Here is a 26,462-nt window from a genome sequence, read left to right on the forward strand (position 1 = left end):
ACAAAGAGAATCTTAAAAACAGCAAGAGAAAGACAATTACCTACAAGAGAGCTCCTATAAGACAATCAGCTGATTTCTCAACAGAAATTTTTCAGGCCAGAAGGGACTGGCATGAAATAATCAGGGTTATGAAAAGCAAAGATCTACAACTAAGACTACTGTACTCAGTAAGACTATCATTTAAAATTGAAGGAGAGTCAAAGAGCTTCCCAGACAAGAAAAAGCTAAAGGAAACTTCTTTAAGAAGAAGAAAGAAAAAAAAGGGACATAAATTGAATAATAAAATGGCAATAAGTACATACCTATCAATAATAACTTTAAATGTAAATGAATTCAATGCTCCAATCAAAAGACATGGGGTAGGTGAATGGATAAGAAAACAAGACCCATATATATGCTGTCTACAAGAGACCCACTTCAGATCAAAAGACATACAAAGACTAAAAGTAAAGGGATGAAAAAAGATATTTCGTGCAAACGGAAATCAAGAAAAGAAGCAGGGGATGCTAGCCAGTTTGGCTCAGTGGCTAGAGCATTGGCCTGCAGACTGAAGGGTCCAGGGTTCGATTTCAGCCAAGGGCACGGACATCGCTTGCAGGCTCAATCCCTGGCCCCGGTCGGGAGGCAACCAATCAATACGTCTCTCTCACATCGGTGTTTCCCTCTCTCTCTCTCTCTCCTCCCCCCCTTCCATTCTCTCTGAAAAAACAATGGAAAAAATATCCTCAGGTGAGAATAAAAAAAAAAAAGGAAGCAGGGATAGCAATATTTGTATCAGACAAAATAGACTATAAAACAAAGACTATAAATAAGAGAGTAAAAAGGATACTACATAATGATAAAGGAATCAATCCAACAAGAGGATATAATCCTTGTAAACATCTATGCACCCAACACAGGAGCACCTACCTAAATATATAAAGCAAATATTGATGGACATAAAGAAATAGATCAACAGTAATAGAGGCATAGTAATGAACTTTAAAACCCCATTTACATCAATGGATAGATGTTCCAGACAGAAAATCAATAATAGTCTTAAATGACACATTAGACCAAATAGGCTTAATTGATATTTTCGGAGCATTTGACCCCAAAACAGCAGAATATACATTCTTTTCAAGTGAACATGAAACAATTTCCAGAATAGACCCATGTTAAACCACAAAATAAGTTTTAATGAATTTAAGAAAATTGAAATCATATCCAGCGCTTTCTCCAACCACAATGGTATGAAAATAGAAATCAATTATAAGACAAATACTGAAAAACACACAAAGATATGAAGGCTAAATAACATGTTAATAAACAACGAATGCGTTAACAATGAGATCAAGGAAGAAATTGAGATTAATTAAGAACTTATAAGCATAGATGAACAGGCCATGGACACAGACAATGAACAGGTGTGGGCCTGGGGTGGGGTGGGATGGGAGATGGGTGGAGGAGGGAAGGGAGGAAATGGGGGGACAGGTGTAATACTCTCAACAGTTAAAAAGGAAAAAAAGGGGGAAAAAGGTACCTTGAGACAAATAAAAATGAAAACACAACACAAAATCTATGAAATACAGTAAAAGCAATCCTATGAGGGAAATTCATAGCAACACAGGCCTACTCAAGAAACAAGAAAAATCTCAAATAAACAATCTAACCTTACACCTAAAGAAACTAGAAATAAAACAACAAACAAAGCCCAAAATGAGTAAAAGAAAGGAAGTAATAAAGATCAGAGTGGAAATAAACTAAATAGAGTCTAAAAAACAAATACAAAAGATCGACGAAACCAAGAGCTGGTCCTTGGAAAAATAAACAAGATTGATAAAGCTTTAGGAAACTCATCAAGAAAAAAAGACAGATGACCCAAATAAATAAAATCAGAAATGAAAGAAAAATGACAACTGACACCACAGAAATACAAAGGATTATAGGAAAATACTATGAACAATTATACACCAACAAATTGACAATCTGGAAGAAATAAATTCCTAGAAACAAACAATCTTCCAAGACTATATCAAGAAGAGACAGAAAATCAGAACAGACAAACTACAACCAACAAAATCAAATCAATAATCAAAAAACTCCCAACAGCCCTGGTGAGTGCTGTCCCATGCTTTGAAAGGTTGCTGATTGAATTCCAGGTTGTGGGCTCCATCCCCAGTAGGGGGCTTGCAGGAGGCAGACAATAGATGTTTCTCTCTCATCAATTTTTCTCTCTCTCTCCCTCTCCCTTCCTCTTCTCAAAAAAAAAAAAAAAAATCAATAAAAACATATATATTTTTTTAAGTATAAGCCAATATCCATGATAAACCAAATTCAGCAACACATTAAAAAAGTCATACACCATCATCAAGTGGGATTTATTCCTGAGATGCAATGTTGGTTTGGTATCTGCAAATTATTTAACGTGATACACCACCTAAGCAAAATGAAGGATAAAAATCATATCAATAGATGCAAAAAAAAAGCACTGACAAAATCCAGCATCCATTTATGATAAAAACTCTCAGCAAAGTGGGAGTATAGGGAACATACCTCAACAGTATAAAGGACTTATATGACAAACCCCTAGCTAACATCATACTCAACGGGGGAAAATTCAAAGTGTTTTCCTTAAGATTAGGAATAAGACAGGAATGTCCGCTTTCACCACTCTTATTCAACACAGTACTGGAAGTCCTAGCCACAGCAATGAGACAAAAAGAAGAAATAAGAGGCATTCAAACTGGCAAGGAAGACATAAAACTGTCATTATTTGCAGATGACATGATACTGTACATAGAGAACCATAAAGATTCCACCAAAAAACTATGAGAACTAATAAATGAACTCAGTAAAGTAGCAGGATACTAAATAAATCTCCAGAAATCAGTTGCATTTTTATACACCATTTGATAATGAACTATCAAAAAGGAAAGCTAAAAGATAATCCCATTTAGAATTGCATTTTAAGAAAAATTCCCTAAGAGTAAATTTAACCAAGGAGGTAAAAGACTTATACTCAGAGAATTATAAGACACTGAAGAAAGAAAGTAAGAAGATACAAATAAGTGGAAGAATATACTGTGCTCATGGGTAGGAGGAATTAATATTATCAAAATGTCCATACTACCCAAAGCAATCTATAGATTCAACACAATTCCTATAAAATACCAATGTCATATTTCACAGAATAATCCTAAAATTTATATGGAGCCACAAAAGATCCCGAACAGCCACAGTAATTTTGAGAAAGAAGAAAATAGTTGGAGGAATCAGGCTACCTGATGTCAAACTATACTACAAGGTTTCTGGCATAGAAACAGACATATAGACCAATGGAACAGAATAGAGAGCCCAGCAATAAACCTACACCCATATGGTCAATTATATGCCAAAGGAGGCAAAACACACAGTGAGGTAAAAAAAAAGTCTATTCACAAATGGTGTTTGGAAAAATTGGACAGATACATGCAAAAAACAATGAAACTAGACCACCTTCTTATTCAATATACAAGAATAAACTCAAATTGGATTCTAGACCTAAATGTAAAATTTGGAGGGGGAAAATGTAAAATTCGAAACCATAAAACTCTAGAAGAAAACATAGGCAGTAAACTCTGACATTTCTCTCAGCAATATTTTTTCTGATATATCTCCTTAGGCAAAGGTAACTAAAGAAAAAATAAAGAAATGGGACTACATGAAACTAAAAATTTTTTGTACAGCAAAGGAAACCATCAAAACTAAAAGACTGTAATTGAAAAATAAAATTGTAAACATGAATAAGTGCAAACAAATTAGGAGCTCCAAAAGAGCACCTTAAATACTGAACAAAAACAGCATGTAATTTAGAAGGGAGGTAATAGAATGGAAATATTCCAAGTTTCCTATGCTGTTATTCGGGTGGAAGATGTGGCAAACACTAGCTTTTGTTCATATGTCTTCTTTCACTCACTACCCTTGCCGTGGCTTCCCTGGGGGCCACCTCACAGATTTGAGGTCCTGGCCATATGACGTGCTGGAAAGTGGGCAGAACTGACACTGTCCCAGTTCTAATGGGAGGCTTTAAGGGCACCAAGCTTGTCTGTGTTCTCTTGAGCTCTTCCACTTTACCCCAGGTAGCTATTGGTCCCAGAATGCATAAATACCTGGCATGTAGCTGCACCCAACCCACAGCTTATGGCCAAACCCAGCCACCCCCCAGTCAAACCCAGAAGAGACTGCTGAGCCTGTGAGCTAGAATTCAATGCTCATAGTGGTACACCACTGAAATTTAGCAGTTGTTTGTGACATAGCAAAAGATGACTAATGCAGAGGATAAATATGTTTACTTTAAATGCAAATAAATTTGTGAGTTTTAATTTTACTCACTAAATTTGTGAACATATACTACACACACACACACACACACACACACACACACAAACATATACCATTTATAAAAAGTTCCAAAATATGTGAAATTAACAATATGTTCTTCAGCGACATACGCCTATGCAATATAACTATAAGGAAAAGCAAGAGAATACTAGTCCCGAGTTCAGGCTGATGGTTTCTTCAGGACAGTAAGGTGAAGGAGGAGGAGGGAGATGTGATCCAAGAGTTACTACTAATGTTCTATCACTTAAGCTGAGGGAGGGGATAGTATGGACATCACTATATAAGACCTTACATAACACATATTACATATAGTCTTTTGTATGAATGTAATATTTTAATATAAAAAATCAAAAATTTTCCAACAAAATTCAGAAATAAAATGATTATAAATAAAAGTAACCTTATATATGTAAATGTCATAAAGGAGTTCATTGCACTTACAATCTTTAAGTCATAATTAAGAGGAAGAAACAGTTGGAGTGACTTATTTACTCTTTAAAAGTTAAAGACAAATACAAGTGATAGCCAGTTCCACTACAAATTACAAGGCAGCTTTTCCGTGAAAGACTGATGATTATCCATCATCCACATGTAGAACCAGCTGACCTACCCAAAGAGTTGTACCATTTCTGATGTCTGATCTCAGCTGTCTAATCACTGAAGTTTCTGACCTCACCTTCACAGTTGTGTAATCCAAGTTCATTTTCTAATAGAAAACACTAGATCCTGTTTTGCTAAATTGCTATTTGTTGAACTGTCATCCCAAGAAAAAGCTTAAGAAAATTCCCTTCACTGAAGTATTATTTGTAACAGCAAAAAAATTATAAACAACTTAAATGTCCAATAACAAGGAACTGACTGAATGAACTGTTGTTAATTTACATGTAATGGACTATCATGCACTGTTTTAAAATGTCTCAGACATTTAACAATGAATGAATGCTCTGCAACGTACTTTCTGCAACTTTCTCACAATCAGCAGGATATAATCAGAAAAGATACCTCAACCAATCTGAATTTATTTCCCCAAAGGCTTATAAACCAATACTTAAATAATGTTCAGTTTTTAAATTTAAAAGACAGATAATATACAAATTTACAATTCATTCAATAAATATTTACTGAGCAGCTATTATGAGTTAGGTAGTGTTCTAGGCTCTGAAGAAAACAAAGAACCTGTCCCCATGGAACTTACATCATAGTAATTCTAGTACCTTCCTTTCTTAATTCAGATTCACAGTTTATTAGTTCAAATATATATGTCAGGACAGATTCCCAAGTAACATATGCTCATTCCAGATAAAGAAATAACTTTACCAAATATTAAGGTCAGTATTTATTGACACAGAAGGTCTCACCACTGTATTTTCACAATTCCTGGGCTTTCTATAAAAAAATGCTTTTTCTGCAATTTATAGCCCCTGAAACACAATGCTAAATTCCCACAGCTTTAAATATTTTCCCAGCTCAAGAGAAGTAAAGCAAATCTATCACTGCTAGAGTAAAAGGAGGTTTGTTTATCCATTTCACTAAATCAACAAAGTACTTCCTGCTAATGAGATCAGAGAATGAGATGGGCAAAAAGAGAAATCGTTTGGTCTCCTCGGTTTGTTTACATGTGTACGTTAATGAAGCATCAGATAAGAATAAGGTCTAATTTCACCATCTATGGGTGGAATTTAAGTTAGGTTTCCAGAAGGACTTATCAAATTCTAGTACCTTTACCGGTCAACAAGTTAGCTTCTATGTACTTAGGAAAACAAATGTCCTTTCCAAGGCTTCCTTACTTATCTCAGTGACATAGGCAGGATCTTTTAAAAGTGGCTTATAAATGCTGTATTTGCCTAATTCTCTTGATACATCCTATCAGGACTGCACATAATGCCTGAGCTCTACAGATAAAAGCTAAAATGAAAGATACAGTATCTCTAATTTTCAGGAGCCAGGCATCCTTTAAAAAAAGTCAGTTAAAAATTCCAGGCTGCCAACTATAATAATATGCCCTGTAGCAGATACCATAAGAAATATAAAGAAAAGTAGACCTGATTCAAGGCTCTATCTTCAAGAAATTTATCTCTAATTAGATTCTAAACACAAGACTGCATCCATCCATCCACTCAGTAAATACTAATTCAGCCATACAATAATGCAAAAACTTCTCAAGGGGCTTCAGATACAACAATCAAAACAAACCTGTATGGTGATGACCAGAAGGAAAGGAGGGAGGTAGCAGGGGATAAAGGGGGGTAAATGGTAATGGAAGGAAACTTGACTTGGAGTAGTGAGTAGAGAATACAATATATAGATGATGTATTATAGAATTGTACCCCTGAAACTTAATATACTTTTATTAACCAATGTCACCCCAATAAATTCAATGAAACTGAGACACACAGACAGATAGACAGACACCTGGTCCCAGCCATCCTGAGCTAACAATACATTCAGGACAAAAGCACCAAGGGAAACCAGGGTGAGATGGGAGTTAAGAGCTTCAGCTCATGCAAAGGCCCTGCAGTCAATGAAAATGAGGAAATTTATGGGCCAAAAATATACATATTACAGTTGAAGAGAGGAAAATTCATACAGTATGTCAATAAACTTGAAATTCAGCAAGTTGACGATAGACTATAGGCCTTGCAAAAAAATAAATTTAAAAATCACTCAATATATAGGAAGTCCTAGATACAAATGGTACAGCTCTGCCATTAACCAGCTCTAGAAATTCAGATCACATCACTTCTCTGCCCCTGCTTCTTTAACTGTAAAACTACAATTAAAATTTCCAACCTGCCTACCACTCAAAATTGTCATGGATTATGCATAAAAAATGCTTTGGTAAACTAAATATTTTATATATTTGATATATGTATTAGTACTGATCCATTTTTGGTCTTATTGCATAAAATAAAAGAGTTGAAACACAATTTTTAAGTTCTCACTCTAGCACTGATTTATGACCTAAAAGCTTATTTTAATTCACTAGATAACTAAGAAAGATTCTAACTTCCTTAGCATTATAAACAGGATCAATCAATCATAACCATACCAGGTATGAACTGAAACAAACTAGTTGGCTATGTTTTTAAAAGTGGGTCAGATTCAAATGACACTTGGAAGAAAGTCAAAATGACTATTAACAGTGAAATAATCAAAGGTAACCCTAAGAGAGAGGAGAGAACCTAGATGATGTTCTTTTGGCAATCCTCATGATATCAACTTTGAAGGAAAACTTTTGGTAATAGAAAAATATTTCCCAAGCAAGTCTAGGAAGGAGCTTAGAATTCAAAGTGGTAATAAAAAATTGGGTCAAAAACAAAGTGTGATATAAACTGATGAGGAATGGGGCTCAATCTCCCCTAAAAGCAATTTTTTTTTTAATTTCTCTTAAGCAATTAATGTCAATAGTCTGCTAATGGTAACCACTCTTAGCAGTAATTTGAATACATATTCTAAAATGCTCCTGTAAAAATTAGTCTACTACTTAACAACCAGACTCTTATAACTAGTCCCTATGTTCTAATAACTAAGCATCTAACTAGAAAAGTAAAACACAAATGCATGAAAAATTGCATTAAAAGACAAGATAAGCAATGTGCATATCCAACAAAGATAGGCCAGGTATTACAGATCAACCTTCTTGCTTGAAGATACTAGAAAGCTAGACAAAAATATATACATTAAGTATATTTTTAAATTATTAAAAATATCAGAGGGTATAAATTGGTACAACCACTTGGAAAACTGTTTGATAGTATGTGTGTGTATGTGTATATATGTGTATATACATAAATGTATTTATATATTTATTTATATTCTACCTCAATAATTCCATTCCTAGGATTATATCCAAAAGAAGGGAGTATATATGTCCAACAAAATACATATTATTACATATATAAAAATGTTCATAGCTTTATTATAATAGCCCAAAACTGGAAACAATCCAAATGTCTATTAAGAGTACACTGGACAGCCCTAGCTGGTTTTGCTCAGTGGTTAGAGCATCAGCCTTCGGACCGAAGGGTCGCGAGTATGATTCTGGCCAAGGACACGTATCTCAGTCGCAGGCTCAACGTGCAGGAGGCAACCAGTCGATGTGACTCTCTTACATCAATGTTTCTTTCTCTCCCTCTCTTTCTCTATCTCTCCCTTCCACTCTCTCTGAAAAGCAATGGGGGGAAAAAAAATCCTCAGGTGAGGATTAAAAAAAAAGTAGAATAGAAAAACTGTGATATACTCATGTATTAGCTATTACTATGGCAGGTTGTATTTTCCAATAATGGGCACTGCATTATTTCTGGTCTCACATGCCCTTCCAGAATCTTGCCTCTCTCCAACAGGAGGTAGAATCCACTTTTCTGTCTCTTTAAACCTGGGTAGACTCATAATTGCCTCAAAGAATAGACTGCAGTGGAAGTAATACCACATAAGCTTCAAGGCCAAATCATAAGAAGCAAAAGAGCGTCTGTGTGGCTCACTGGTTCTTCACTCCCCTTCTCATCACACGTGGGTGGGACGCTTGCCCTTGGAACCCAGCCACCATGTAGTGGAGCATGCTCAGGCCACATCATCAACCACTAGACATGTGAGCAAACCTTCAAGCAGCCCAACTTGAAACCAAATGAAAAAAAGCATTGCCCAAACTGCAGATTTATAAGGGAAAAAAAAAGTTTTCATCATTTAAGTCCCTGAAGTGTGAGATAATTTTTTAGGTGCCACAGTAACAGAACAAGTTCCGGGCAATAAGTAAGAAACACCACTGCCACATGCAACAATATAGTTGAATCTCACTGCTACAATACAATGTTGAATGAGAGAAGTCAGACGCAAGATACTATATCCTGTATGATACCATTTTGATTAAAAACTACAAAATGCAAAACTAGTCCACGGTGACAGAAAACTGAGTAATTGTTCTGAATCAGGGGAGGAAGGTAGTACTGATTGGGAAGGAGTGTGACAGAGACTCCTAGGGTGACAAAAATGTCCTATATATTGAAGTGGATATGATTATTCACTTAATTACATTTATAAAAATTTAAGGTACACATTTAATTAGTGCACATTATTATATGTATAAACACCTTAATTTTAAGGGGGAGGTGCCAAAGAGATAACAAGATAATGAGGAATTACCAGCTACAGTCCAAGAGGTAACAGGAATCCAGAATGAAAGCATGGCATTTTACTCCTGGAACTATTTGCCTAATCAAAAGAGGTGCCTGAGAGGCTAAACTGCTCTTAGGCAAACTTGCAGGCTAAGGAAGATGAAATATCAGAGTACAAAGAAACCATCCCCTAATTTCAAATGAGACCTCAAAAAGCTGAATCCCAGAAGGGACAGCCCAGAAGTAAACTAAACCAGGACCTTGTACAGACTCTCCAATAAAACCTCAGTTTGGATAAAGGTGATCATAAGTGCCTGGCAAAAGCAATGGAAAATTCCTTACCTAAATCTATAATTACTTCTAGAAATACTTTTTCCAATAAACAGTACGCAATCAAAGATAAGCAGGAATGTAAGGAGATCTGCCTCCTCAAGAAATAATAAACAACAACAAAAAACCTGTAGGACTCTGGGATAAAACTATCATACCATGCTTACTCCGTCCAAAGAGATATATGCAAAGTTTGAAATTTTTTATAGGAAATTAGAAACTACTAAAGTTGCATGGCAGATTTTTAAAACACCAAATTGAAACTTTAGAATAAAAAATACAATAACCAAAATTAAGAACCAAGACAATACATGTAAGAGCAGATTAGACAAAGATGAGGATGAATTTCGTAAACCGGAAGATAGGCCAGAAGAAAATATCCAGAATGAAAAAGAAACAAAAGAATGGAAAATATAGAAGACAGGTGAAACACACAGCGGACTCAGTAAGATCCAACATTGTATATAATTGACAACCCCGGAGGATTAAACTAGAGAATGGGGAAAAAGCAATATCTGAAGAGATGGTTGAGAACTATATAAAACTGATGAAATACATCAAGTCACAGCATCAAAAGGTATATACCCCAAGAGAGAAAAGACGAGAGAGAAAATCATCTGAAATCAGAAGACAAAAAGGAAATCTTTAAAACTGTCTGACAAAGAAACAAATTATGAACAAGAGAGCAATAAACTACAGCTGACTTCTCAATAGAAACAAAGTCAAATGCTTCAGAATAATTTCTTCTCCAAAAACTAACATATAAATATAGGGTGTCCCAAAAAAAGTATACATACTTTGAATAATTATAAAAGCAGTGTTTATTAAAATACATTTCTTTTCAAAATGCAATAGAATCTACAGACATGATGTATACATTTGGGGGGACACCCTGTATATGTATGTATAGATCTCCAATCTAGAATTCTATACCTAGCAAAATGTATCTTTCAAGAATGTAGGTGAAATAAAAACATCCTCAGACAAACAAAAAGTATGAAAATTTGCCAATACTAATCCACTTTAAAGAAAATACTAAGGGTATTCTTCAGGCAGAAGAATTATTCCAAATGAAAGGTCAATAATGCAAAAAGGAATGGAAAAAATGCAGTTAAGTCTAATTGAATAGTTACAGAATAAAACAATAAAATAACATCTTTGGGGGTTATATATATACTTAAAAACACTATACACACACACACACACATAAATATCCTTAAAAATATGATAACAAGCCCAGCTGGGCATGGCTCAGCAGTTGAGCATTGACCTGGGATCCAGGAGATCAAGGTTCGATTCCTGGTCAGGGCACATGCCCAGGTTTCGGGCTCGATCGCCAGTAGGGGGTGTGCAGGAGGCAGCTGATCAAGGACTCTCTCTCATAACATTGATGTTTCTATCTCTCCCTCTCCCTCTCCCTTCCTCCCTCTGAAATCAATAAAGATACATTTTTAAAAAAAACATGATAACAATGAAATAGGTAATGAAAGAAAATTGGCTTTAACGTTTTTAAAGGCCTTCCATCATCTGAAAAAAGAGTGAAAGTTTCAATTAATATTGCACTTTGATAGGTTGAGAAGACATATTAGAATTTCTTAGGCAAATGCTAAAAGAATAGTAAAATATACATACAGGGTGTCCCAAAAAAATGTATACACACTTTAACAACTGATAGCTCAATTTTGAAAATGAAATGTATTTTAATAAACACTGCCTTTATAATTATTCAAAGTGTGTGTATATAATCCCAAGCTAATAGAAAAGGAGAAAATGGAATGATTAGTTTTTAAATATCAATCCAAAACAAAGCTAGAAGAACATAAGACAGGTGAGAAAAATAGATTTTTTAAATTTTTAAACATTAATGTCAATAGTCATTGTATGAAAATTAATTTTCATAACAAGCACTGGCAAAATACACAGAAGTATCTAGCCACACACACACACACACCCCTAACTTTACAAATTTTAACCTCCTCACCTACTCAATTTTTTCCCATTGTACCTGACTTTTCAAAATCTTATTTCACTTTATCTTTTCTTATCTTACCACAGAGAGGCTAATGAGCATTAAAATGTCCAAAAACTAAACAAAAAGAAACAGGAATAAAAAGCCCTGAGAGCTAATCGGCTTATGAACACTGCATTAATTCCATAATAAAATATTAATTTGCCTTTATTAATGTATATAACATTACTAACTGAAATTCATGCACTAAGAAGCTTAAAATGATATCCTTTCACTTATTCCATGAAAAACATTACTCTAATATTTTTAATTCACTTGCTAATTCAGTGAGGAAAATTCCAGGATAAAATTATAACTTTTTCTACACTCGTTAATGTCAGCAAGACACAGTTGCAATTTGTACTTCTATCAGAGAATAATTAATGTCTTTAGAGCCAAAAACACTTAAGAAAACAAGATATGAAACTCCAGTCACTCCTGATCTTCCTAGAAGCAAGTGAAAGTCCTGCCATTTACTAAATATGTTTTTATTTTAGGTTAGATTGATGCTACTATTTTTGTGAGTAGATATTTTGTTTTCTTTAGAAATTTATTTTTTATTTTTCTGGTTAATCCTCACCTGAGGATATTTTTCCATTGATTTCTGGAGAAAGTGGAAGAGAGGGAGGGGGAGAGAGAGAGAGAGAAACATCGATGTGAGCCCAGCCGGGCGTGGCTCAGCCGTTAAGTGTCGACCTAGGATCCAGGCGATCAGGGTTCAATTCCCAGTCAGGGCACATGCCCGGGTTGCGGGCTGCAGCCGATCAATGACTCTCTCATCATTGATGTTTCTCTCTCTCTCTCCCTCTCCTTTCCTCTCTCTGAAATCAATAAAGATATATTTTTTTAAAAAAACATCGATGTGAGAGACACATCAATTGGTTGCTTCCCGCATGCACACTGACCGGGGTCGGGAATCGAACCTGCAACCCAGGTACATGCCCTTCACCAGTAATTGAACCCTTAGATCCAGTCCATAGGCCAGCTCTCTAACTACTGAGCAAAACTAGACAGGGCATGATTTAGTAGCTATTTTAAATAAGGTTGTTTAAGCTCTTCTAAGGGAAAATGCCATCAGAGTTAAATCAAAATACTATACTGCTATCAATATATAATACTATATTAATATCAGATGATAGTATCTCTGTAAAAAAAAAAAAAATCAAAGAATCTTTTAACATTTAATCCCAGTTTTACAGATATAGAAACTAACAAGTAACGGTGCCAAAGTTATGACAGTAGACACCAAAGTGTGAAGAGTCATATAGCCTGGAAATGGCACACACCAGTTGTGAAACCAAGTGTTTGTGACTCTAATTCCATGCTCTCTTCCCACATACTACAATGAAGTGCACTAGAAAGTAGAATTCTTTCAAATTAATATTATCTTTGTATTGACTTCCACTGTAAAAATGGAGACACTTTTTAAAAGGGAAAAATATGAGTCTCTAAATATAAGTAAATCACATCTAAGAATGCAACATGCCTTCCAAAAATCACATTGAAGGGACAAATTATACTTTCTGGTAATAAATGGTCTAAGTATTGTTTATAACAATACCACTGAACTAAAACAAAACAAGAATGGTTAAAGTGAAATTGCAAACATAAACCACAAAATGTAATCCCTTGTCTTTTTCTCTCTACCTGAAGCAGTAATTCCCAAAATTTCAGTATCATTGCTAAGTCTTTTGCCAGCTTCATACTGTCTTTTCATTCCTAGTACTTTGTAACCAAAGTAATTTTGTTTTCAATTTGCCACTAGCTTGAATATACTGGCCTCTTTTTCACCCATTTTTCACTGGCTACAAAATGTAACAGTAACTTGAGATAGATGAGCACATGGTGGCAAAGACTGACCAGTGCAACCTCTGCTTGGCACTGGAGGCCCAGCCCAGTCTGGATCCACAGGCCAGGAAGCTGTCTTGGTTCTCAATAATGCTAAGGATGACCAGTCCATTAACAGATGGTGCCAAAGCTGTCACTTCTACTTACTGGCTTGTTTAACCAATGGAGGAGTTGTCCTTACTAGGAGCTATTTCATCTCAAAACACTGTTCAAACTGGTAATGGGATATCCTTACCAAAAACAAGTACCAGAGAGACTCACGGTCTAGCTAAAAACAGTAAGGAGGCACCAATACCAAGACGTAAGGTTTGGCACACAATGCTTCTTTGAATGCGCCTGTGACAACTCAAAGGAATTTCTGTTAACTCAGGCTACTTGAAATTAAAACTGTGGTTTTCCTTTGAAAATGTATTTCTACTTTTATTAGTATAATTTTTTTCTTTTGACATATTTCAATTGCCTATGTAGAAGACAACAAAGAATTAACATCATTAACATCCATTTTAAGTAATAAACTAGTCTGTGTTTACAAACTTTATTATAAAAGAGCAGCAAACGCAGAAGTGTTTGTCTCAATTTTAGGGTCTGATGGAGTGAGAAATAAAATAAACCACCCTGCACGGTGGAGCTCAGTTGGTTAGAGCATTGTCCCATACAGGGAAAAGTCTGGGGTTCTATTCCCCGTCAGGGCACACACCCAAGAGGCAGGTTCAATCTCCTGTCAGTGTGCCTCAGGGAGGCAACCCATCGATGTTTCTCTCTCTCTCTCTCCCTCCTTCCTCCCTGCCTCTCTAAAATCAATGGAAACATATCCTTGGGTGATGATTTTTTTTTTTTTTTTAAAGGCAAATAAACCGCTGTTGATTTGATGCTGGCTAATTTTAATTCTTATGCAGGTGACTTCATAAAAGAAAAAAAGTACCCTGATTTCCCTCTAACAGAACTTCCCTGAGATTCTATATACGAGGGAGTTGACCAAGGCGATCTTTAAAGTTCTGTCCAACTTTTCTGAGCTACAAAATATTAAATATCTATCCCAAAGACTTAATTCTTTTTATAAATGGATTAACGCAGGACTGAAATCACTTTCTTCCAGCCAGCAAAACATTCGAGATCGTGTCCCCACTTTTCTTTTCCATTTATGTCACATTATTTCCAGTGACTGGGTACTGCCGATTCAAAACTCGTTCCCAGCTCCATCAGGGACTCCTCTAACTCCGGTTAAAGCCTACTGACTACAGAGCCTCTGGGAATTAAAATGGGAGGGGGGCGGGGAGAGTTCAATCTCCAATATCTGTAAATGTCCACCGGTGGATTCATAAGACTCCTCACATTCTCTGGCGTTAAAACATCTGCGAGTAACCATCCTCACGTATTAGATGTGCCGCAGAGCCACGAGGCTGTTAGCTAGCTGCTAACTATTCTGCAAACTTTGCAAAGACGCACCGATCTCCAGGCTCCCCGAACCCCTCCTTCACCTCACCCTCCCCTTGCCCGGTCGAAACAAAGTTCCTCAGCACGAACGCACTCATGTAAAAGCGAGAAGTTTGCCTCAGTCCTGCCCACTCGGGCTCTGGAGCACGCAAGTGAAACTTGCAAGGGAGACGCGTCTCCCGGGGACCGAAACTCGCTCCGGGGGAGGGGGCAGCGGGGCTCCTCTCCCCCGGGACCTGCCGGCCCCTGCCCCTTCCACGAGCCCCTCCACCGGCCATCAGGTCACCCCGCGCTGCCCCCGGCAGACACTCCCCCCGCGCCCCCGCGCCCCCCACCCGGCGCCCGCCAACCTGTCAATCACAGCCGCAGAACCCCCTCCCCAAGTCAAGGTTCCAGAGGCGAGACCAGGGCGGCCCCGCGAACGTTTCCGGAGCCTGCCCCCTGCGAGCGCTGAGGGAGCAGCCGCAGCTCCGTCCACCTCCCCTGGGTCCGAGAATGGCGGCGTCCGGCTCTCCGGGGCCAAGTCGGAGTCCCTGCCCCGGAGGAAACCCGGGGAGACGCCGCCGCCGGCCGGCAACTGGCAGTGGGAGAGGAGGAAAGGAAGTTACCTCCGGACGGTCCCAGCGGAGGCAGCGAAGGGGGCAGAGCGGGAGTCCGGCGGCCGAGCAGGTCCCCGCGCGGCGGCGGCTACCGCAGTGCCCTCCGCCCCATTGTTTCCCTTCCAAGAGGATCCCGGCGCAGCCGAGCCCGGGAACCAGGAAGTTCCCCGGCGCGACACCTCCTGCCGCCGCTATGGAAACGGCCCCCGCCTCCCAGGGTGGCTAGCCCGGGACCCCGCCTCCGCGCCGCCGGCCCCGCCCGCCTCACCGGCCGCCGCCAACCGTCGCTCCTGTGGCCGCGGCCGCCGCCATCTTGGCGCGGCCCGGCGCCCCTTCCCGGCGGCACCGCCGGCCGCTCCGCGTTCCCGCCGCCCGCGGGGCCGCGCGCCCGGGCGCTCCGCGGCCGCGGCAGGAAGCCGGGGCCCGGCGGCTCCGACCCCCGGATGCTGAGGGGGAGAGGGGGGGCCCGGGGCGCACCGGAGACCTTGGAGGAACGCGACGGACTTAACCTGGAGCCCCGCGGACAGGTCGAGGGAGGGCTGGGACCGGGCGTGAGGTCAGCGGGAGTCGCCGGGAGTCGCCGGGAGCGTGGTCTCGGCGGCCACATGCCTGCGGCTTCGTTTCCGACTCACACCGGGGGAGAGAATCTATTTCACTTTCTCTGTGCCTCAGTTTCTTTATCTTAAAATAATAGTACCTGCCTGGTAGGGCTGTTACCTGAAACAAGCGAATGCTTGGCCATTAGTAAGTGCACAATAACCACCCTCTTAATAAAATGACATTGCTTCTGACAAAATCCCTATGCCTGTCATTTTTCAGGAACTTAATCTGAGTGTTAAAACAGCCCGACGTGAAATAGGCTGCTGCGCAGAATCCCCAATTGCTACGGAAAAGTTCTCAAATGTTCCTCTTCTGTCCCGTCTTTCTCTAGGTCAGCTTTCCTTTTTAATTGCATGAAAATTGTCAAGAGTTTTAATCTCCAGAGCCTCCCATTAAGAGGTGCCATAAAAAGACGAATGATGTAAACTTTCCAACATTGTATTTAGCTGACAGTTAAATGACTTCGTCAATAGAAGCTAGAAAAATTAGGCTGTGCAAATGACTAAAAGGCTTCCTGTCCTTGGTTCCAGGAACTAGAATTACTAAAGCTGGCAACGCGGCATGGTTGGTGTTATCTCCTTTTCCCGCTGGTGAAAACTGACACGAAGAAACTGGGTGCTGTGTGCAATACGGGAGAGGAGAGATGGAAGGAGGGTCACATCTAAAGATGCAGACTTTAGGAACTGTAGGGAAGATGAGGTCCTAGGCGGTCTCTAAGGCTCCTTCCAGCTCACAAATGTGATCCTATTTGTACGCTTTTAAGAAAATACAAATGTATACTTCCCTTTGGCTCTTTTCACTCATTTAAACTATATTTGTGAAGACTGGTGTTTATTTTTATGATCTTGATCCAAAAATGGCATAAATTGTTTGATATATGAATTGAGGTAAAAGCAGATCAGTTGGTGGGAGGACATGGGAAACATCCAAACACTTCTCCAAAAGTTGTGGAATGCTCTGATTAGCTATCACCCAGACTGGGGTATCCTGAACTTCTGAAAGGCAGAGGCCCCCCACTCACACAGCTTTGTAGTCCCACTGGACCCACAGATTGCTTTGCACATGGTAGGCCCTCAATAAATGGTAATGAATTAAATTGCCATGTTGGGGTTCAGCTCTCATCATTTAAGGAGATCTTGGGAACCACTGAGACATGCAAGAGATGTTACTCACCGGGACATCACTGCAAACATCATAAACAAGAACCCAAGTCACTAGTTAATGAGTTCATGGGAATTTGGATGAACGACCCTGGCCACAGGCTTATTTGGCAAAATGAAGTAGAAATTTCAGATATGTTTTTCCATAAATTATATGGGTAATTTTTTAAAACTTTATTTTGGACTTCATCATGAGCATCATTGACTCAATTTTATACTTCAGTAATCACAGTCTGATGCTATAGTATTAAAGTTCAGAAATCCCCACATCTTTCCCCAAGTCAAAGTGTCATCAGTGAGTCATGTTGCTTCAATATAAAACCTGATTTGTTCTTAGGTATAACTTCTGGGGCTTACCATAATTTTTATTTTTAAGCATCTTCAAGGTATTGTTAAACTATAAACACAGATTTTTATCTTTCTTGTTTACTAAGATATCTCCAGGGTAGTGCTTGACATGTGATAGGCATGCAATTTTACTTACCTGTGGCATTTCATAAATTTTAAATTTAGGTCAATGATTTTAAAGGAAATAAAGATAGAATCTTTTTCCCTCTAAATAGAATAGGCAGATTTTTTCTGAAAGAGGAAAGATAATAAACATAAGAGCAGCCATAGACTTTATATTAAAGAACGAGTGTGGCTATGTTCCACTAAAAATGTACCTGTAGAAATTGATGGTTTTTGACTCACTGAACCATATATTACCAACCCCTAAATAATTATATTTAGATTATATTCATTCTATGATTATATTCACTCCAACATGAAATGCCAGATATTAAAATACCCCTTAACTGAAGAAAGGGTAAAAGCTTAATATCAATAAAGCACCATAAGTGAAAAGAAAAAGAAAAAAAAAGACATATGGAATAACAGTTTGTGTTACCAATTAAAATATTTACCAAATACCAAAGGTTCAAAACTACAACCAATGGAACACTAGATAGATGGATATTTGCATTTCACTTTTGCAAAAGTTTTATGTTATGCTAATGAAAAGAACTTAAAATGTTGCCAAAAGTAAAAGTATACGTTTGAATCCCCCACAAGATGCCATAACTAAGGCCAGAAGTACAATTTGTGGTAAGAACATAAAAACAGAGGACAGAGGGAAAAAAATTCTACAAAGCAAACCATCCATCCTTCACTCTCATCTTCAGACTATGGATGAAAGGGTAGGTCCTTAGAGTCTCCTGTAAATTGAGACTTCAAAATGTGAACCCATGGCTATCTGATCCATTTAATTTTTTTAAGAGGAGTAAGCAGATAGTTTCCTAAGGGAGGAATTTTTTTTTCAATAAAGCTGTGGAAAGCCTTGCAGGGCACATTTCATCCTCACAAGCAGCAGTACTTTCTGAAATTTCATAGAAACCAGTGCTCCTCTGTTGGTAGGAAAGTCAGTTCCAATGACACTACACATAGGTGTTCATGGTTGGGAAAAACAAACAGTCAACATCTGTGCTCTCGGTGTAAGTGAAAGAGCAATGGAGAGCCAACAGCCACATCCACACTGTTCACATTGAAGTTATCCTTTGGTTTAAAAGAGAAGTTATTAATTGCAGAGCAAGGAAGATAAGTCTATGGAAAGATTGTGAACCCCATAAAATTGTATGCAAGATGTTGTATATGCAGTTTGTTACTTATAAACTATCTGAGGTGGTCTCGTTTATTTCTGGGTGGATCATTTTGTTCTGTTTTTCCTGTCTCCTTATCTGAAGAATGTACAGGCCATGAGATTGGGAAACTTACCTGTCTTCTTCCCCAGTCTATCCCTTGGTCCAGATCGGTATCTGATACAGAATCCGTTCCTATAACTGTACAAGGAATGAAGGGAAGGAGGGGAGGAGAAAAGATAGGGAGGAAAGAATGCAGGAAGAAACAAAGGAATACAAATATCCATTCTGGGGGGAAGTTTTATAACTTTTCTCATATACTCAAAGGAGTCTGTGACTCAAAAAAAAAAGGGGGGGCAGGAATAACTAGTTTTCAACTACAAAGGCTGCCTCTCATTATCTCCTCTGCCTTTTTGCCCACAAGCCACCCTGCTCCTAATTACATACCAAAATGGCTATCATGCTTTCCCAGGAATCTATAATGATGTCTTATCATTTGAAAAGTGTCTCCTTATGTTTTTATAGCTTTCAAGAATTTATTCTTCCTGCTCAGCTTATAGTTGAGCACCTCTCCATTTGGCCACTTCTACAATGTCATGCCATTTATAATTTGTCTCATCAAGCAGACATACATTAAAAATCATTGTAAGATATTGAAAAAAGTGAAGTACAAGGCATTTTTGTCACTGTTGTAGGGTAAGAAAACTTTTGCCTCTAAATGATTTTTAAATTGACTTTTAAACTCTTGTGCACATGTCTGTATAAATTGTGTGGTAGCTAATTTTGAAAGATGCCCCTCCCCCGCCCCAGTGAACCTTGCCTCCAATATTTACATCCCTTTTTATCTTCCTCCTCTTAAATCTAGACTGGCCCTGTGACTTACTTTTTACCAAAAGAATAAGGTGGGAGTGATGCTAAGTGATTTCTAAGGCTAGATCGTGAGAAGCCTTGCAGCTTCTCCAGGGGCCTCTGGAACTCTAACCCTCCCAGGGCTCAGCCACCATGCTGAAAGAAGCCTCAGCCACAAGGAGAGGCCACACATAGGTGGACTGAATGAACCTTTGCTGAGCCCCCAGCAACAGCCACCATCAACTGCAAGCCATGTATGTGGGTGAGCTATCTTGGGTGTCCAGCACAGTCAAACCTTCAGATGCCTTGAGCCCCAACTGTGTGACCCCATGAAAAACCCCTAATGAGGATGTCTCAGGTGAGCCCAGTGAACCATGGAACCATGAGAGCAATAATAAATGGCTGTTCTAAGCCACTGAGTTTAGGGTGGTTTGCTACCCAACTACAGGTAACTGGAATAAGTTGATTTAAAAATAAAATGTTAAAGCTATAGTTAGCGATATTTTAGCTAAAGCCTTAAAAAGTAACTATCAAAATTAGCAGAAATGCTATATACGTAGGTCAAGTTATAAAAGAACAAGGTGTATATAAATGTCTAATTATGTTCACCTGAAACTAATATAATATTGTATGTCAACTGTAATTGCAAAACAAAATTTAAGCACCCCCAAAATGCCCCTCCCCCCCAAAAAGGGTAAACTTTAAGAAATCCTAATTTATGGTTTTTCACTACTAACTTGCTGATTTTTCCTGGTTCTGTCCTTTGAGGTGGGGTGATATGCTGGGCATTGTTAAACAACACAATGACCTTAACCTTTGGGTATCTGCTAAGTAAATATACTTGCAATTACATTGACTTAAATAGATAAAAAATAAGTCCTTGCCCACATACTTTGGCTATAAAAGAAGAGAAGAAGTGGTCACAAGTAGCCTGACTAAAGCTTCAATTAAAATAAAACCACAGACAAAAAAAATATTAAAAACCTATTAAGCCTCTCTTTTCTATTTGCTAATACTTCATGATAATTGCAGGTCCACAATTCCTGATCTGCAATTTTGAAATCCACCAAGCTCTGAAAACCAAAAGTTGTTTTCCCTAAGTTTGGCACCTACCTCACTTGGTAGCAACTGAGCTTTCCTTGGGCTGTTTATGGTCTTTATTTTATTTAATACGAACACTCAGCCCATTGCAGAACTTTTAATGTGTTTGAGTACATGGTCTCGTCCCAGGTCCCTTTTATGTGCCCCACAACTAACATGCAGTATACATGCTGTGTCCCCCTTCTAAAAATCGAAACTTCTGAATTCTAAAACACTTTTGGTTTCAGACCTGAAGTAGACTATATTGAAGACCTGAAGTAAACTTGTTTGTGCAGGGGGAAGGACAGTAAAGTGTGGAGTCATTGAACACTCTCTGCATTCAGACAGCCTGAATTCAAATTCCCACTCCGCTACTTGCCACCTCTGAGACCTGGGCCAGTAAGTAACCCCCTGCCTGTTTCTTCCTCTGCAGAATGAGCATAGTAATAGAAACTACCTCATAGGGTTCTTAAGAGAACTAAATGAGATTATGTGTGTAAAATCTTAGCCCAATGACTAGTAGTTAGTAAATGCTCAACAAATGTTAACTCTTATTGTATTATTATAAAATGTAAGCTTTTATGAATTCAATAAAAGTAATATGTTATGGTTCAGCAAGGAAAAAAGGAATTAGTCGGGTATTACTAGCAGAAAGGTATTTAATACAGGGAATCAGATGCATACAAAGTCTTTGGAAGGAGAAGATGGGTGAAGGTTGAAAAGGGATCACCACTAACTCCCTGGTTATGCCACATCAGTGGTGGACGTCCGGAAGCTGCTGCACCCAGAATCAGAAACTGCAGGAAATGACAGGAAATCACGGGCAGTGTCACAGCTGCCTTGCAGCTCAGAAGCTGGTGGCTCTGCGAGGCAGGCACTAACTGCAGCATAGGGGGCTTGGTGGTGTGCCCAGAGCTGCACAAGTAGAGCAGTGAGAGACTCAGGTCCTCACATCCGTCCAGTGTGTGTTTCTTTATGCCAGTGTGTCCTATTTAATCATCTGAGTTCTACTTTACCCCCAAATCCTCATACCATTTACATTATTATATACTTAATGTTTTTCTTTAAGTTGACTCACATTTCTACTTAGATCAACTTAAAGGAGAAATTTTGCATCACTATCTAAATTATAATGCAAATCATTAAAATGGAAAACAGGTGTCACGTAACATAAATGAAAGATAAAAGTAAAAATGAACACATCAAAAATAAAACAATGATATTAAAACCACTTCCATAGAGTTGCCCACAGAGAGCTCTGAGCCTGGAGCCTGATCTCTCTTTGTTGAAAAAGGAGATTCCTGTATGTTAGAGATATTAAACAGACTAACAGCTAACATCCCACCACCAAATTGAGACTCTCACTGGTGTATTCACAGGGAATAAAAGGTGACAAAAATCTCTGAAAAGAAATTAAATTTCTCACTCTGTAAGGCAATGTTATTTAAAGCTTTTCCCATCTTACCTACATCATTAAAACACATCCCACACTTTGGATAACACTGCTTTCTGCCGTATCATTTTGAAGGTTTAGTTGAGAATCAGTATTTACTAATTCAATTTTTAAAACTCTTGATAGCTGAGTATTAAATGAATGTCAGTATGTTTTGCTCCTACTGACTCATTCATATAAGATTTTTTTGTTGAGATAAAATTCACATAATATAAAGTAAACAATTCAGTAGCATTTAGTGCATTCACAATGTTGTACAACCACCACCTCAATGTAGTTTCAAAACCTTTTCATCACCCCCATAAAAACTCTGTACCCAGTAAGAAGTTACTTTCCATTTCCTCTATCCCCAGCTCTGGCAAACACTATCTCCTTTCTGGACTTATACAATATGCAACCATTGTGTCTGTCTTTCACTTAGCATAATGTTTTTGAGGTTCACCCATATTGTAGCCCACACCACCAGTACTGCATTCCTTTTCATAGCTGCACAATATTCCATTGTATGGATATACCACAATTTGTTCACCCATTCAGTCACTGATGGACTTTTGGGCTGTCTCCACCTTTTGGCTCCTGAGAATATTGTTGCTATGAACATGTGCATACATGTATTCTTTTCAGTACCTATTTTTTAGTCAGTTTAGATATAGACTAAGGAGGGGAACTGCGGGGTCATGTGGTAATTCTGTGAGATTAACTATCTGGAGATACGAATTTACCCAAAACAAAGCATCACTGTGAAATTTAGAGAAGGTACTAAATTTCAATTTTATGAAATGTAACCAATTCAATCTAAGTTAAAACAATTTGTAACAAATCCTCAAAATATAAAGGTAGTAGTCTACATGAAGTCTTGAAAAAAAGAATCAAATGGCAATAATTTGTCATTATTCAACCTTCCCCATCAAAGATAAATACTGCCCTAGTAGACATGAATATTTCTCTAAGAAAAAGGTATGCTACATAATCTCATAGGGATGATTTGCCAAATTCTATCACGCCTTGGATATACCATCATTAAAAACCCTTTAACTCCCTTTACTGCTTCCATGTATACTCCAAACAAGTTTCTTGTTGCTATTAGGCTCCTCAGGTATGTTCTTAACAAAAATGGAGCGTTCTGCCCAGCAGGGTGGCTTAGCAGTTAAGCATCAACCTATGATCCAGGTTGCGGGCTCGATCCCCAGTGGGGGCCGTGCCGGAGGCAGCCTACCAATGACTCTCTCATCATTGATGTTTCTCTCTCTCTCCCTCTCCCTTTCTCTCTCTGAAATCAATAAAGTTATATTAAAAAAAAAAAAAAAAAAGGAGCGTCCTGAATGGAAGACAAAAGAGCTTAAACCAGTAAAGATTTTAGATTTGCATTTTAAATTAATACAGGGCACTAATTAACAAGATGGTTCATCAGTAAGCCAAGCTGATACAACACTGAGACCAAGAATCAGATATCAAAATCGAGCACAGTGCCTAGAGTTGGGCCAAACCTGGTAGTCCACATGGAGAAGTCATCCTGGCCGTGAGGGGCAGCACTTAAAGGAGAGAGTGGGCAGTGGAGTCATTCTGCGGCTATGTGTGGCCAGCGGCCTCTGGTTTACACACAATACCCTGCTCATTTTTATTTGTTCTTTCTTAAAATTGAATACAGTCTTTCTGAAAATGCTATCCTGTCTCAGCTGTGTGAAGCCAGGTTTGTTTACATGAGGGGTAAGATATTCATGGAGAAACCATAGTGGTGACAATGGCCATCACAGCAGAGAACCCCGAGGGAAAAGTGAAATGCCCATGTTTCACGGGAGGTTGGTTGTTTGGTCCTGCTCCCTTGTCACACCTCCAAACCTCTAACACCTTCCCCTCTGATACTTCCCAAGCCAAGGACTCAAGTGTTTTGTGACTTGATTTATAAGCGGGAATAACTGCCTTACAGTCTCTACAAGAAACTCAGAGATTTAAATGTACCAGGCTGGAAAGAGGTTAGGACGGGAATCTAGGCAGCACCCTGGTCAAGATACCAGTCTACACCGAGGGTATACTCTCGCGATACCCTCCTGAGTATACCTCCTGAGATATACTCTTAAGTGGGTAACAGAAATGAATGGGTAGAAGACTGCGGCAGAGTCTGGTGCACACTCATCAAACCCATCTCCTAGCGTGGCACGCGGCCACACCACATCTCCAGCCTCTTTGCAGTTAGGTGTGGTCATGTGACTAGTTCTGCTCAAAGCGGGCAAAAGTGATGTGCACGGCTTCCCGTCCTGGCGCACGGGAACCTCTCACAGGCAGCCCTCTGCGCCCTTTCCCCTCGCCAGAGCAACTCTGGAAGTCAGGTGTGGCCGATGGCATGGATGGAACGAGCTTGGGTTCCCGCATCTCTGCAGGAGATCGCACCGCCCAGTAGAAATACCCAACTGGGTTTTACCTTCATGAGAAATAAAACTGGACTGTGTTAAGCTGCTGAGATTTAGGGGTTCATCTATTGCAGCAGCTCACTCTACCTGACAATCACCTTAATAAGGAAAAGGAAACAACAAGATGCCTGGGAGATGAGAGAGAAACAGCGAGAATACACGTCGCAGTGCAGCTGTCAGTGGCCTGACAGCAGAATCCTCTACTCTGCCCCCTCCTCCTCCAGCTTCCACTTTTTATCGTACCTTCTATTCATAGCTGAGTTCCTTGGAAGAGCGGCCTACATTGTTTTCTTCACTTCCTCACTTCCCGCTCTTTCCTCTTTCCGTAAAATCTAGACCTGGCCCCACACTCTGCTGAAACCGCACCCGTGACCTCCTAGCTGTCGACCCAACCGAATACTTTTCGGTCTATAGGGAGCGGCTTTTAATATGCAGCAACACGCAGACTTCAAACAAATGTAACTGACATGTTTCCCCTCTAAAAATTAATCTGTTTGTAAGCCCCCTTTCCCACTAAAGGAAATCCAGTCTTAGGCATTATTGGGGTTCCCTGCCCAGGTCCTGGGTCATCCAAGGTTCAAGAGGAATTTAGACAGCACAGAATACTGGGGCCAGGGTCTTCGGTTCACAAGAGTCTGGGGTGACATGCTTCTTCTCCAGCCCTTACTCTTCCCTTGGCAGCAAATGGCCCCTGTTTTTGTTCTACGCTGGGCACAAGGGGTGCTGTCTACCTGCCTAGGTAGACAGTGCCCTTATCACCTCCCCAGGGACCCTAAGGGGAATGCCTCAGGCCCCACTGTTCTGAGAGTCTAGGGCCTCCACTTTCTCCTGCTTACCAGTGCATGCCCAAGTTTACAATCTCCTTGGAGCCCCTCCTCTGCTCTCAAACAAGTCAGCTCTTTTTGAGCACCCCCACCTCCACCCCATGGTGGGCAGAGGTTCAGAATCCTTGCTCTCTAAACTCAAAATACCGGCTTGGCTGAGGCAAAGGTGAAAATATTTCCCACGAGAATTAAAGCCTCAGCAGATTACCTGGGGCACTTGCCTGCTTCAGCTGTCCGAGGCAGAGAAGAATTCCCCTCTTTGAATGTCTATTTCAATTCTGCGAACATTTCCTGTGACTTTTTCTTCTTTCTTCCTGGTTATTCTCAGTCCTCTTTGCTCTGCCCGTCCATAAATCAATGGTTTTCCTTTTTTTCCCTTTTTTCATCCCTAAAAGTACTCTGAAAAAGTATGTACTCTCCTTGTACATTTTTAAGTTGACATTTAAAAAATTTTATACTATGTCTAAATAGTTGTAAAGAATAGATTTTCTAGTATATCATAAATATCAATATTTTTAAATGAAAGTTTTATACTGTTCTTTTAAGTAAACCTAATGGAACCAACAAAACACAGTGATATGTTATAAACCACTATCATCCATATTTTAAAATATTTCAGCAACCTCTTTTTTAACAGTTGGCATTTTATATGGTTCCTTTTTCCCTGTGACATCATATTTCCTTTCTCACAGAATTTAACCCTAATGTAATATATTTTATACTTTATAGCCCTTACTGATCACTTCTCTTACTTCTCTGGAAAACAAGTAAAAATTAAAA

The 26,462-nt window shown here is 39.1% G+C and overlaps 1 protein-coding gene and 1 long non-coding RNA gene across 3 annotated transcripts in view; one reads left to right on the forward strand and one right to left on the reverse strand.

Moving 5' to 3' along the window:
- Window positions 1-16,045, reverse strand: part of USP6NL (USP6 N-terminal like) — a gene marked incomplete at its 5' end in the record, with an annotated part of 167,218 nt that extends 151,173 nt beyond the window's left edge. Inside the window, one exon of one of the 2 annotated variants that reach the window (XM_081135906.1) lies at window positions 15,961-16,045. Of the gene's footprint in view, window positions 1-15,701; window positions 15,888-15,960 lie in introns of those variants that run through there. The other variant, XM_081135905.1, reaches the window with a different exon arrangement.
- A 466-nt stretch (window positions 16,046-16,511) lies between these two features.
- LOC308556577 lies at window positions 16,512-17,076 on the forward strand. The gene is made up of 2 exons (XR_013998724.1): window positions 16,512-16,623; window positions 16,823-17,076. It is a non-coding gene; the product is annotated as an uncharacterized lncRNA (long non-coding RNA).
- Window positions 17,077-26,462: the final 9,386 nt, after the last annotated feature.

The sequence above is a fragment of the Miniopterus schreibersii genome, assembly GCF_964146895.1.
Source record: "Miniopterus schreibersii genome assembly, chromosome: 1".
Lineage (NCBI taxonomy): Eukaryota > Metazoa > Chordata > Mammalia > Chiroptera > Miniopteridae > Miniopterus > Miniopterus schreibersii.